The 15,480-nt window shown below is 39.2% G+C and overlaps 1 protein-coding gene across 2 annotated transcripts in view; it reads right to left on the bottom strand.

Moving 5' to 3' along the window:
• Positions 1 to 15,480, bottom strand: part of NELL1 (neural EGFL like 1) — a 914,558-nt gene that overhangs the window by 567,032 nt on the left and 332,046 nt on the right. The window lies entirely within an intron of this gene.

The raw sequence follows: 15,480 nt of genomic DNA, 5'->3' as shown, positions 1-15,480 counted from the left end.
CTCATCTGATCTTGTGGCCCCTACCCAGGAACTGACTCTGTACAAGAGGACAGCTTCATCTCCCTATGATTTCATCCCTGACCCAACCAATTAGCATTCACCATTCCCAACCTCTCTGCCCACCAGACTATCTTTAAAAACTCTAGCCTCCAAATTTTCAGGGAGGTTAATTTGAGTAATAATAAAACGCCAGCCTCCTTTTTAGCAAACTGTATGTATATTAGCCTCTTTCTCTATTGCAATTCCCCTGTCTTGATAAATTGGCATATCTGGACAGTGGGCAAGAGGTTCTCATCAGGCAGTTACAATGGGAGAGACCAAGGATCACAGCTTGTCCTAATAGATGCCAGCCACTCCCATGCAGGATGGGGGTGAGCAGGTTTCTGATGACCCTAATTTCAAGACAATGGCCCTAACTGGGGAGAAAGGGAGGTCATGAAAGAAGAAAACTGTGTGGTCTTGAATGGAAGGCTGGCAGGGAGAACAACTCTGAATGTTGAACACAGACAATATCTAACATATGCTCTCAAGGTTGGAATAAACAAAGCAAACCATATGAAGATGTGCAAGGCCAGGATGCTGTAAAAAATAGAGCATTCTGGATGGAGCAGAGCACTCTCCTTACTGTAGTGCGGCAGCAACTGAAAAGTAGAGTGGCTGCAGTGGGGCTCAACTTGGGGGTGGCCTATGTTATTCGACATTGGGTTGGACTCTTAATATGGAAGCCAGAGAAAACACAGGTCTTAACCCAAGAAGTGCTCTCAGCATGGTGCCCAGAAGCTCTTAGCGCAGTGGTTGGCACCCTAGAGGGGCACAGAAAATAGTTTTCTACACTTCACATTACGGTGATGAATACAGTGATAGAAATAACTCCAGAAGTCGAACATGAAAATAAACACTGGTTTTATGCCTATTTGTGGAATGCTTATTGAATAGTTTATTGGATGTTCATTATGCACTAAGTGGTGGAGGCGAGGAACAAAAGATCAGTGAGAGGGAGCTCACAGGCCTGTGGAAAAGGTAGACAACAACCAATTAACTATACACATGAGTGTGTTCACTAAGAACCTAAAAGAAATACTCTGCATGTGCAGTAGGCACAAAGATAGAAACCTAAGATCTCCATTCATGGAAGGACTTGCTGCCCAACTGCAGAGAGTGTAATCAGCCGACATTCTCCAGCTGTCAGTTCTTTCAGGGTCCACTTCAGCTCCAGAGAGACGCCTGGTCTGAGGACACAATCTCCCCAGGGCAGTCTGCATCTGGCAAGGGGAGCCAGGTGGAGGTATAAAGGTGTAAGGGTCTGGTTATTTTGGTCCAACATAGGAAACTCAGGTACAGTATTTGTTACTGATCTTTGTCATGCCAGAATTATAATTTCTTCCTCTTCTCTCTCTGCTTAATCCTGCTTCCTCCCCTTTCCTTTCATAGGTGTTGATCACTAATAAATATTTTGCACCCCTAATGCCATCTCAGCAGTATCTGCTTCCAGAGAATCCAACTTGTAACAGGAAGAAAGGGACTTGTCAATGAAAATGAATAACAAATAACTCTGGGCTAGACCAGGAGATCCAGAAAGACTTCATCATAGAGGATATTCTTGGGTTGATTTCTGCATTTGATTAGATTTTAAGGAAGCAAAGATAGGGGAAATAAAATTGCCGGCTGGGAATTAAATACATAAAATCCACATACAATGTGTGAGATTAACCATCTGGGGAAATAAAGCTAGAAAATGTCTGTAAATGTGTGACTGAGGAAACCAGGAACATTGAAACCCCCAATCAAGGTGATTTGGGAGTAATTTCAAGGAAGGAGAAGTGCAGTGTGATTGTAATTTACTAAGCAGAAGGAAGTCTAATCAATGGCATTGTACCCTGTTTAGAGACAGACTGAACAGAAAGGGGGCTGGGCAGCCCAAGGTAGAACAGTACTTTACAAGGTGACACAGCTCAAGACTGGGGAAGCTAAGGGCGGTTTGCTGTTTTCTAAATATCTGGGGCAGGGAAAGGGAGTATTTTTGCCTGCCTTAAAAATTCCCTAGTAAAAAATGTTCCTAGTCAAGCTTTACGGCACCTCACTTTTCAAAAGAGCCCCTCAGCTTTACTCCCTATTTAGCCTATTTTTAAGGTGTATAGTTCTAGGCACTTTAAATGTATTTTATTGTTCACCCTCACTTTCTAGACAGAAAGTATTACCACTTTGATTTTGAGGAAGAAGGAAACCAGGGTCCTAAATTGTAAATTAACGTGTCTGCAGTCAGCTGTTAGGTCAAAGAATGGAGATTTTGCACACTGGTCTATTATGCCCCAGGCATTGGGGTTTATAACTGCAAGCTCATTCCTTTCAAACCTCACCTGAAACTTCCAGTTGATCCTAGCTCTATTGTATTAGAACTTGGAAAGAGAAGGAGACAGGCAGGCAGGGTGGAGCAAGGGGTAGTTAGCAAGCTGAATCCTCACTATAAGAGAAAGGCAATAGATAATAAATAAAATTGTATAAAATATAGCAATACAAGCACATTATTAGAAGAAAAGAATGGAAGTAAACAGTAGAAGAAACAAGAAGAAACTTCTTAGGGGAGGAATAGGGAGGAGTGAGCAGTAGACTGCTGTTTTTCATCATAAGCCATTAACACATATCATATTAATACATGAATTATATGAATTAAACAATGCTCTACTAAGAGAAAAGTGTTTGTGTGGTACAGTCTGAAAGAGATGCAGTCAATCCATTCCTATAAATCCTTCACACCACCATTCCTGGGTTAAGCCAGAACAGCAAACAGCCACATCCTACAGCACAGGGAGAAGATTAGCAAGTTGGCAGGGCCTGTAACAGTGGGCGGGGGGAGGGGGAGGGGGTGCTGATGGCTGCTCAAAAACTGCCACCCCTTGACTCTGTTCGCGTGTTGTTGTGATGTACTAACCAGCCTACCAGAACCCACTGCTATTAAACCTTCCTCTGAGCACACGCTCGTTAAGGAAGCCTCTGACCATTTTTTCCTTCCCTTCAAGGTGAGAATATCCTAGTCTGAGATAAATGTCTGACCTGCCTGACAGTTACTGTAAATTACTGAATTGACATTCTGAGATATCATATATAATCAAGTTCTACGAGCATGTCAAATATAATCCTGTCCCTAAGAGACGGAACTCTTCTCAGCAAACTGGCAAAATCAGATTTCTGAGGCAGCAAGACACGGACCCTGGGCAGTCGTGATTTCGAGCAGAAGAAATGCCACGTTGCATGTGAGCTCTGGGTAACCAATTATGCACCCTTGTGCCTGTGATACCCTCTGCCTCACTGTGAGCCACAGACGTGTCCTATGAGAACTTACAGGGTCAAATTTGGATTTGGGTTTTATTACTCTCCTCATCAGCAGCGAGCACCATGAACACAAGCAATGCATCTTTTCCTCTTCATATCCTCAGCACTTTGCATGCCATCTAACAAACAGAAGACCTTCGATTACTGTTAGCTGAAGGGACGAATGAATAAATGAACAAGTGATACTAATTGCCATGAGGCTACATAGAAGTTGATGTGAAACAACATAGGGATGGATCAATGCCGAGGAGAATGCTCAATCAGGTGAATTAATGTTCCAGGAATTATGCTGGAGGCAGCCGTGAGTCAGAGATGAGCATCCTTGGGCCCCATGAAAAGTGGCTGTCATGATTCCAACAGTAAATTGCAGCACAACAGTTTCACACATACCAAATAAACACAGGTCCATGGACATCAAGGTGTTTATAAACATTCACGTCCCACCAATCAAATTGCCACAGTTGCCCTCTCCCTGATGAACCTGATTGGATCCCGTTGGAGACTCTACCTTACTTGACACATTGAATGCCGCAGTTGATGGAACCTCGAAACCAACAGTATTTTAGAAGCTTCTTCTTCTCCTCCATGTTAAATTCTACTTTCCCTTACCTGTTAAATTACTTTTGTTAAATTACTCACTGTTAAATCATAATTGCATGTTAATGAGTTACTAGAAGAGCTGGTACTATGATACAAAAGAAAGTTATCTCTGCCCCAGACCCCACAGAGAAACCTCTGGACTTCACCTGCCCCTCATTCTTGCCTGGGATACATGTGAGGATGGGTATAGGTCTCCTAAAAAGCTAACCTTTCCCTATAATTATCTCTCCCACGCCACACTTCTGTCCATAGCTTTTCTCCTTATTAGTTGTTTATACACATTTTTCATTACTTACCCATTCATTCATTGACTCAATAAACATGTTTTTCAGCACCTACTATGATTCTAAAAATTACTATAATACAGCACCTGTCCCAGTCTGGCTAGATCCCATATATTAGAAAGAAATCTGAAACATTCAGACATTAAGAAAAAATGTCCTTGTATCCTTTACTTAGAATCATGCAGACAAAATACTTAGATATTTTAGTCAATAAATAAATATTCATTGAATCTTTCTACTAAATAATTAGCACCAATTTAGCCTTCATGATAGAAAGGATTTAAGATGTAGTTTGTATTCAGCTACATTTAAGGTATAGCTGAAAATACGTTAAATATTTCCAATGAAGTAGGTTAGACAAGTCTGCACATATGAAACCATAAAGAGTAATGTAAGAAGTTCCAAAATGTGTGATCAGTCTGTAATTATTTGGGGATTCAGAGATATAATTATTGTAGGAGATGAGAGCTGGCAAGTCCAACCTCTTTTACCAAGTAGTTAAAGGCAAGTTACTTCACTTCTGTAAACAACCATTTTCCCTACCATAAATTGAGGAGTCTGAATTAAATGATTTACAAAATCACTCTGAGCTCTGAATTCCTTGATATGTCTCTAGGACAAATCACAGAAAGCTTCAGGTTGAGGCATTAACTTCATCTGAGCCTTTGCAAATTAACAAATGTGGATATTTCTATTCATATTGACATCTTTAGCTATGTATCTGAGGTGTTACAAAAATCATCTTATATAAGTGGGCCATACCTTAACTTCAAAATGTCTTGTTTGTAAGTGGGCATCTAAATCCGATTAGCATTGTTCTTTGAGAATGGAAGGATGTGTTAAAATTACTCACGGTTAAGTCATAATTGCATAGCACCTACAATTGCAAGTAAGTGTGAATGTACAGGTGTCCCTCCTACACAAACCCATCACCGAGACACCAAAAGGATGGAATCTGGCTGCCTTGTTTCTAACAAAAAAAGAAATCTTAGAGTGAGAAGAGAATGCCAGTGAGGAAGGCTAACAGGGAGTGTAAGATATGCATGCAAAAAGCTCCGAGCAAGGGTTTCAGCAGTTCCTGCAGAGAGCGGCCCCAGGCTAACACTAACTTTCATCCCAATCATTTCTGCAGTTTCTCACTGCATGCCTGATGTGCGTGTGTCTGTGTGTGTGTGTGTGTGTGTACATACACATACACATTGGTTGTGAATGCCCCAATCCTATCAATGTCACATGTTATTATGTCTTCTGCAGAGGAGAGATCACTAAAAACTGATATTTGTAGCAAGTTTAAAGGTTCTAGTGATTTCAGAAATGCCTACCCTCAACACTGAAAACAAAATGTATAACCAGACAATAAGAGGATAAGGGAAAGATGTGAGGTGCAGTTGACTGCCTTCTCTTGTCTCCCTACTTATGAGACAGGATGGAGGATTAAGTCTGGAATAGAATCCTTCCTTGCTCAAGAGAGCAGGCCTATTCTTGTGACTCTGTTCTAATCATAAGAATAAAGCAGGGTCAGCCGACATTTGCTTCTAGATTGTTATATATAAATATATCAATATATCACCAGCTACCCCTCCAACAGGTAGATATCCATACAAAGTTAACTTCGATCTTTATTTTGTGCTTTGCATTCTAAGGTATTCACCATGTTAAAGGTTGCTAGAGATGATGTTTATTTCACTCTAAGACCAAAGAATTTCCTTTGGCCCAGCCTGCCCACTTCTCTGTGGGGTTGTCAGAGACAACAGTCTTGTAAAGGGTAATACCAAGTGGAAAGTATTGTACCACAGTGGTCAAAACTCCAACGCCAAGCTCTCAGATAAACATGATGTAGTTGAAGCTTTCAACCCTGAGAGGCGTTGGGGGTCTTATCCCTCTTCAGCCAGCTGCAAAAAGAGACCGTGTCACTGAAACTTACAAGCGCCAAGGGGAAAAGAAAAAACAAAAAGGGATTCGAGAGACTGACTATGCATGCTGCCATTCTGAGTCTTAGAGATTCCAGGCAAAGCATTTGATAAAAACGTTTTTTGAATACCACCAGGAAAATAACATACAGAAGAAATCCTGTCTTAATATGTTTTCTGTTGCTATAACAGAATACCACGGACTGGGTAATTAATAAGAAAAAGAAATTTACTTTTTACAGTTCTAGAGTCTGAAAAGTCCAAGGTTAAGGGCCTATATCTGGGGAAGACAGCATTACTGCATTATAACGTGGCAGAAGGCATCGCATGGTGAGAGGGCAAGAGCATGTCAGATCGGGTCCCTCTTCCTCTTCTTATAGAGCCACCAGTCCCATCATGGGATCCCCCATCCTAATTCTAATACCTTCCAAAGCCTCCACCTCTAAATATCATTAACATCTAAATTTGGGGATTAAGCTTTCAACACATAAAATTTGGGGGACACATTCAAATCATAGCAGACCCACACATTCAAACCATAGCAGATCCCATCCTGGAACTTCACTAGATGCTAAGTATATATTTTTTTCTCATTTAATTTCCCACTCCCCCCCCAAATCTATGAAATTATCAATTATATCTATTTAATGGATAAGAAACTGTGATTAAAGGAGATGAAGTGAGTTGCTCAAGGCCACTAATAACTGACACAGGTGGGATTCAAACCTCAGTTGGTCTAAGTCCAAAGCCTATGTGATTGCTACTTTGCTATACCAGTGACAGAAGAGATGTTCCTAATATTTTGAAAAGGCATTAACCAAGAATAAGTATACCGTGGTGGCACCCACCACTTTGGTTTGTATTTCTAAAGAATCCATCACGGTTACGTTTGCCACTGCAAATTAAAGTCATTTGAACTGTGATGATTCAAGCAAGTGTGCACAGACAATATTAAAAATGAAATGCCATTGTGAGTTAATGAGACATCAGAAAGCTTTTAACCTCAGGCTGCAAAACTGTGTTGTTAATGCCAATGCTCATGAACACAGTCTTTATCAACAAGAGAAGAGATTGGAAATACATGCTACCCATTTATAAAGACAAGACCCAGAAGGTAGCAAAATGCCAGCAATCAAGCAGCAGCACCCCTGTGCTGTGAGCTGAGCTCTAAATGCCACCAGTCTGGTGAACCAACAGTGTTCCTTCCCTGGCAAAAACCCTGCCCCTGTCCAGTCTGAACAGCCACAGGGTGGAAATGTAGCCTGAGATAAAACCACATTCACTCTGTTGCATTAGCCTCTAAGTCAAAAAGAGTGAAATCTGTGATGTTACCTGATTTGTAAACACAGAAACAAAACATGTAATTGTCTACAATGCTCTGGACATAATACAATATTAATTTTAAGTGGCTTAAATGAGAAGTAGAAGTAAACCTCACTTTAAACCATATTGTGGAAAATCATCATATCGATGTTTTTAACCACTCATGTCGGTAAATATAATAATGAAACACAAGTTGATAAGAATGACATGCCTACAGAGTTATTATTCTGAATATGAGCTCTCCCTTTTCAGGGCTATAGCTAAAACAAATATAAGAAATTAAATTTAGTACATTCTTATTCCAGGACACACCCTAAATGGTTTTTGGATGGATGTTATCCTAATTAAATTCCTGATATAAGCTGTTTTCTCATTATTTGCTTCCAAAAGACAGGTAAGAAAAAATTAACTAGTTGAGGTGTTCCACAAAGGTAGCTATGGTTCCTAGGCTTTGAGGTTTAGCAGACTAGTAACGCTTCAAAAAATTATTTTTAATAATATATGTCTTACAAATTGCAGCCAATGTTCCTTTGGACACACGATTTTTTAATATACTATATGCTGCCACTCTCATTTTATTTTAAAAGGGGACATTTTAGCACACACACACACAAGGATGGCCCTTCATCTTAACATAATCTTAGCACTATACATTAATGTATCTTATCATTATTTAAAAAACTTCACTTTTATTACTCTTATCTCACTTAATCATGGACATATAAAATTATCCAACTACTAGCAATCCATACCTGGTATCTGAAAACCTCCCTGTGGAGACCAAGGCATGTGGATTGATGCCAGGATGGGTGGAAAACTCAATTTCCCATTAGATAACATTAAATATGGCTTCTCTGATTCTGTGCCTTCCTATAGAAACAGTGATAATAACAACTCCCTCATGGGGATGATATTAGAATCATAATCGAGCAAGACAATAAACAAAAATACTTTATAATTTAAAATATTATTAAAATGTTTATTATAATGTATAATATTAGCTAAACTAGACTGACTCTAATTAATTAGTTTTTATTAACCATTTCAATTACTGCATATTGAACATCTACTACATGCCAGTACACATAATAAGCATTAGGGACATAAAGATGAATACAGCTGTTCCCTGCCACTCAAACTCACAGCGCAGCCAGGGAGAGTCACAGAAATAACTAAAATAACTAAACCTCAGTACCACAAGTACTATAAAGTGCATAGGAACACAGATGGGACAACAATCTATTCTGCAAGATGGATCAAAGGGCATTAGTGATGCATGGATGAATAAAAGTTTCCCAGGCAGAGAAGTTGAGGAAGAGATTCAAAAGCAATGGAAAGTGCAAGAAAATTTGTATGAGTACTCTATTTTTCTCACATTCATCACTCCACAATTATCTAGAAGAATATTCATCTGTATATTATATTTAGTAGTTCTCAACTTTGAGAATTTGAATCTACAAAGTTTAGAGGTACTGAACTTTAATAATTTATGGATAATGCAAAAGGTAATCTAAACTTAAAGTATAATAATAATAAAATAAAAAAATAAAAAAATTTTAAAAAAAGGTAATCTAGCATTAGTGCTCACAGTTTGTTTCTTGGAGTCAGAGACCCTCAGAGAGGAGGACCTTGGATCCAACTCATCCTGCAGCTTACCAAGTGACAAAATCTCTTCCAGCTTCCCTGACACAGGTCCATAGGTCTCTGTACCAAAAACAGCAGGGCAAAGCAGAGTATAGAGAAGGAGACAGGGTCCCAGCTCTTTCATTTACAGGCCCCATGACTATGGGCAAGACATTTTTTTCTCTTCACGCTTTTGTCTCTGTACCACGAAATAAAGAGTTTGCACTAGATGACCTCTAATACTTCTGCAAGCCTAAACTTTTCAGATGTCCAAAGCACAAGATTTATGTGACCTAGCAAAAAAACTGGCATTTTAGTAACCATTGCATTGTTGATGCACTTTGAGTTTGTTCTTTGCATAGTATATCTTGATTCAGAGGTAGCTGTTCACCAATTATTTCCCCACTCTGTCAAGAAACCAGAGATCTAATCATTAAGCTAAATGGGAAAAACAACACATTTTTTCAGAAAGGAAGTTATATGTTTATAGGCATGATTTGCAGGAAAAGCTAAAGACTGAGCGTCCTGAAGTTGGAGACCATATCTAAATTAGTTTATTCCCAAATTTATTCCAGCACAGATCCTGGAACACAGGAAATGCTCAGCAAATGTTTATTCCATAGAAAATGCTTATTCAATTAATTATCAATTAGATGAGAAGAGATGGCATATTTAAAAGTACAAAAAAGAAATCAATTCCACTAATGGATGAAATATTAGTTTAATACTAATTCTATTAGTAGTTTAAAAATATAATCATGTTAAGGATTCAGTGCAAAACCCAAGAAGAAGAGGAATTGGGGGAATTAAGATAAATTCTTAGCATTCATGGATGCTCCTAGAATAGCCAAAGTTTGCTGAAAATAATTCACTGCAAGTGAAATTGGCAGGAGACAGAGTGTGACAACTGCAGGTGGAAATAGGATTGGCAGAAGAACAAGTTTAAGGACACTGTGCCTCACCAAGGTGACTTATAAGAAGAGGAAATTTTTCCACTGGCTTAGATCCACAATACATGAGGCAATTCTCTCAGTAAAGCAGAACCCTAGACAAGAGAGCCTCTTTCTGCCATATTTTTTGGATGGAGCAGGGGAGACTGTTGTTTGATGGAATGTAGAGGCAGGTTTAATGCAGGCCCATGGAGACTTTTCTGGCTGAGGAAGTCCCTAAGTGTAGCTAACCCTTGCTCTGTAGTATCCTATCTTTATTGTTCTGATTAAAGCTTTCTAATAAAACAGAAAGTAGTAATCTGTCCAGACAAACAGAAAGACTTTCCAATCTACCATCCACCTACCCAAGCCCAACCCCACTAACAGCATTTCCCTGCTATAGGCATAATATTTACCAAAGACAGAATAGTCAGAATGTCCAAATATCTGCACAGACTTTCCTTTTACAAAAGGAATGTAGGTAACTACATTAATGTAGGTAACTAATTAATGTAGGTAACTGTTATAATATATTCTTGCTCAGCTTTGATATTCTTCTAGTCTAAAGCCTTTTATGGCTCTGATATGTAGATTCTCCTCTGAAATGCTAGCTGTAGAGATGCTGAAATGGCTGTGAAATATATGGAGAGGCAGTTTGCCATTCCCAGTACCCATAGAGGTACACTGCTTGAATCTCTCTTCAAGAAAGACCTTGCTACTCAGTTGTGAAAAGTATAGTTAGCCAACAGACTTCATGTGCATTAGCCCTGGAATCCACTAAAGTGGCATCAGAGCTGAGGTTCTTCAACCAATGACTGAGTATTACAGGGGTACTAAGACTGGGCCATTTTGCCCAACATGGGACTCTAACAGACACTCTTCATTCAAATGGCCCCTTAGCCTGCTGCCTAGGGCTGCTTCCATCAGCTCTCACTCTTCAGATTGGCAAGTGGTGAGTCAGATAGTGAACAGTCTTCCCCTAGCTCCAGGAAATGTGCAATTTCTCCAGAGCATCCTTGAGGCTGTTCTCGCTAGGCTTAAGAGGAAGACAGAATCCACCGCTCCCCCTTCCAATGTGGGAGTTCCCTGTTGATTGCCCAAGACTTTGTAAGATTCACATCTGGTCTGAGGCTCTCTTATTTTCTCTATTTTGCTTCTTTCTTTCCTCTTCATTTTTCATAGGCATTCCCCTCTTTCTTAATAAACCATCTGCCCCTCTAGCTCAGTCTCAGCATCTGCTTCCCAGAGAACCCAAATAACACACCAGGGATATCTGGAATGTAACTCCAGTGGGGGTGCAGATCCTTTCCATTCATGCCCCTTAGCCTGCTGCCCAGAGCTGCTTCCATCAGCTGTCACTCTTCAGGTTGGCAGGTGGTGAGTCAGACATCAGTGAACGGTCTTCCCCTAGCTCCGGGAAATGCACTTCTCCAGAGCATCCTTGAGGCTGTTCTCACTAGGTTTAAGCGGAAGACAGAATCCACCTCTCCCCTTTCCAATGTAGGAAAAAGTGGGAACAACTTAACAACTTTGTCCAAATAAATGTTTTATTTAATCCTCAGCTCCCCTCATACCTTTCCAACCACTTAATAGAATAAAGTGAGAAGTCAAGAGTTCTTACCACAGGATAATAATAAAAACAATAATAATAATGATGGGATAGGAGGAAACTTTGGAAGGTGATCGATATAGCTATGGCCTTGAAGATGCTACTCTTTTCATGAGTGTATACTCGTCCCCAAAATATGGACAGTTTTACATTTCAATCACACTTTAGTTTAAGAAAAGAGAGTTCTTTGTGAGCCCTGCTTACATGGCCCAGCATTTCCAGTTTGGAATGGGGGAGTATCATCTGATCCTGGAAGCTAAGCAGGGTCAGGCCTGGTTAGTACTTGGATGGGAGACCTCCTGGGAATACCAGGTGCTGTAGGCTGTCTACGACCATAACACCCTGAATGTGCCTGATCTTGTCTGGAATGGGGGAGTAGAGTGTCCACCTGCTATTCTGTTCTACGCATGTGGGCTTCCACCCATGGGACAGAAAGAGTACTATTTTAACATCCTGCTGCACAAAGAATATTTAACTTCAGAAATGTCTATCAAAAGCCTCATCTTCTGCTGTATCTTGCAGAAAAGCAATTAATTTGATCTATATAAATCCCAGTCAAATGTACTCCATTGAGATAAATTGGAGGCATTATATCACTCTCTTCCATGGAGTCTCCTCACTTCAGGAAAATCATGAGACTTTGAAAGTGACTTAAAGCTGGCTTTGTCTTTCCTAGGTTTTCCTTTTGCTTTTTTAAAAGTGCATTATGTCATGTCCTAACTGCTAGATTGGGAATCTGATTCCGTCAGAGGATTCTGGCTAAAGATCAACAGCCAACAATAGCTCTGGGAAATTTTAACTCTGGGTTCTGAAAAGATTATTTGAATGACAAAGTTCATAAAGGTTCCCTTAAGTAGGTAATACACAAACACTTTATAATGATCTTGAATCTCACCACCCTCTGACACAGTAAACTGGATTAAGATTCTTATTCAAGGTCAAACAATAGCTAAGAATGTCAGCTAAGTAGAAAAGTTTCCCAAGGCCAGATCCACATCTTTCACTGTGATTTAGTCAATCATTGCCAACACCTTTTGTTCAACTCCATTTATTTACCCTTGGTGGATCTGAGGAACATCATCTATTAGTGCTCTGAGACATCCCCATCCAAAGACACACACACACACACAACCTTCATATGACCTTGCAACTAATCAAATATAATTAGCAAACATGCTCTGGAGTATTGATGTCCTTTACAGGGCAGGTGGCAGATTAGAGCTAAAACTTTAATACCATAATGAAGAAAAGAACAACAGAAGCTACCTTAATTGATTGAAGCTGACAGACATTTCCAGTTAAAACAGCTGAAAATTCAAATCAAGAAAAGTCCATGCCTTTTAAAGTTGGAAGACTCAAGCGAAGTTGGGGCTTTTTTTTTTTTTTTTTTTTTTGCAAGGGTACCAAAGGTTTTATATAATGAACTTTTTAGAAAACAAGGTCTGGAAGATACATATGAGGGGATAGGCTACTAATTTTGAGGGTGAATTCAATGGATGCTCCTCAACTTCCCCTAAAGACTCATACTCATGCTTTGGGAATAAAAAATAGCATGTGATCAAAGGAAATTCAAACTGGTCACACATTTTTAGTAGGAAAGTCTAAGGAATAAATTGAGTCTCTTAGGTAGGACTCTTTCTGCCCAATGGGTGGAAGCCCACATTCACAGAACAGAACAACAGGTGGTTGTCACCATTTAAAATGTCATACACCACATAGAGTGCAGCCAGGGTCCTAAGAACTAGCATGTAGAACAAAAGCAAAGCTATGGACAGACTGAAGTGAGGATGAGACAGTAGTATCATATTAAAGCTTAATGGAGTCCCAAATCTTAGATAGGAGCCAAGAATGATGGGCAATGTGGCAAACAAAGAAGCAAAGGAACTAAACAGAAGGTTGTGGTATCTCTTTTACGTACAGAATTCTGCCATGACAGGGTTTCCGAGAGTCTTACAGGCTTGGAACCTTAACCCCAGCATTTGACATCCATCACTGACTTAGCATGGGGATGTGGCAAATAATGCAAAACATCACAAACCACCATATACACCAAACTTGGACTCTATGAGTCTTTTTTGCAAACCTGAACTTAGCCAAATGTATGACAGAACTCTCATTTAATTTTGTCCAAGTTGCATTTGCTGCTTTTCAAGTAATGGTAGAAGTCACCCTTCGTCTGATTCCTATTGAAAATGTATATTTCATTTTAAGAAAGGCTGAGTTTACAGAAAGAAGGAAGAGCTCCATAAAAGCAATTTTTACATGAATGTAAGAAGACATGCAATTTTCATCATACCTGGCATTATATAGATTGAATTTAATCCAATCTCATCTTCTACAGAAGCATACACAGGCAGCAGTTCTCAAGCTCACTCATTAAACTGTGGAGTTAATAATGCTGACCAGCAGGAAGATGGAAGACAGCCGATGTTTTCCTACTGGTCAACATTATTGACCAAGCCAAAGCTGTTAAATTAGTTGCTGCTTTGGCTTAATAGTTCTCAAGATGCATTTTGTGTCAAGGTGCTTACGCACCTAGGAGAGACGATAAATTTGGATAATAACAGAACTGGAGGTATATAGAGATGGTGTAGGACTATTTATAAGGTGTTTAATGAAAATTGTCACCATCCTCACTGTGGAAAAAAAAATTGTAAACTGAGAGTACAAAAATATATCTTAGCAAAAGAAACTTCAGAAGGGGTAACAAAATTCAGCTATGGCTAAAACAAAATGAAAAAAAGCTTCTGTTATCTAAACTAAATGCAGAATATCCTGCACTCTGAGGGAAAACTAATCTATTAGGAGTGTTAGAAAATCAACATTTTTCTCTCTCTTTTGTAATATCTACATGGCTATTTACTAAATAGCTATTTATTGAAAACAGGGCTACAAGTAAAACAATGAAAATACACATATATACATACACAAAGAAATATGAGAGTTTTTCATTTCTTAATATTCTTATAATTTTTAAAATATTCTAAAAATCTCAGGAGATGGAAAATGTTAACAATTTTAAGAAGATTGTAACAAGAAATATAATAGTTTGCATTTTGCTTGTTGCTTGTGGGCTTGTCCATAGGTACAAATAATTTAATTTTTTATTTTTATTCATTTTTTGTTTGTTTGTTTAGAGATGGGGTCTTGGTCTATCACCCAGGCTGGAATGCAATGGTGTGATCATGGCTCACTGAAATCTAGAACTCCTGGGCTCAAGTGATTCTCCTGCTTCAGCCTGCTGAGCAGCTAAGACCACAGGCACACCATCACACCCAGCTAATTTGTTAATTTCTTGTAGAGACAGGGTCTTGCTATGTTACCCAGGCTGGTCTTGAACTCCTGGGCTCAAGCAATGCTCAAAATGCTGAGATTACAGGCGTAAGCCACCGTGCCTGATCCCAAATAATTTATTTTAAATAAACTTTCTATGTGGGAATAATTTTACACACAAAAAAGTTGTAAAGATAGTACAGACAGCTCCTGAATACCTCTACCGCAGTTTCCCCTTATGTTAACATCTTATATACCATGGTGCATTTGTCAAAACTAAGAAATCAACATTGATTGGCACATCACTATTACCTAAACTCCAAATTATATTCATATTCCATAGATTTTTTTCACTAATGCCCTTATTCTGTTCCACAATCCCCACCAATGATAACATGCTACATTTAGCATCATTCTCTTTTTCAGCCTGACTTGGGGCGACAGAATCTGATCCCAGTGCTCTGGAATGGCTGTAACATACAGACGAACCACTGAGTTACTGTATCTTGTCCTTTAGCTTTTTTATGATGCCTAATGTTTAGTCTTACCATGTCTCACCCATACTACTGACATGGTGATAGGAAACTTGAAATCTTAAA

This window comes from Gorilla gorilla, chromosome 9 (assembly GCF_029281585.2).
Source record: "Gorilla gorilla gorilla isolate KB3781 chromosome 9, NHGRI_mGorGor1-v2.1_pri, whole genome shotgun sequence".
NCBI lineage: Eukaryota > Metazoa > Chordata > Mammalia > Primates > Hominidae > Gorilla > Gorilla gorilla.
Note: the sequence above shows the minus strand (reverse complement) of the source record. Positions and strands in the feature narration are given on the sequence as shown.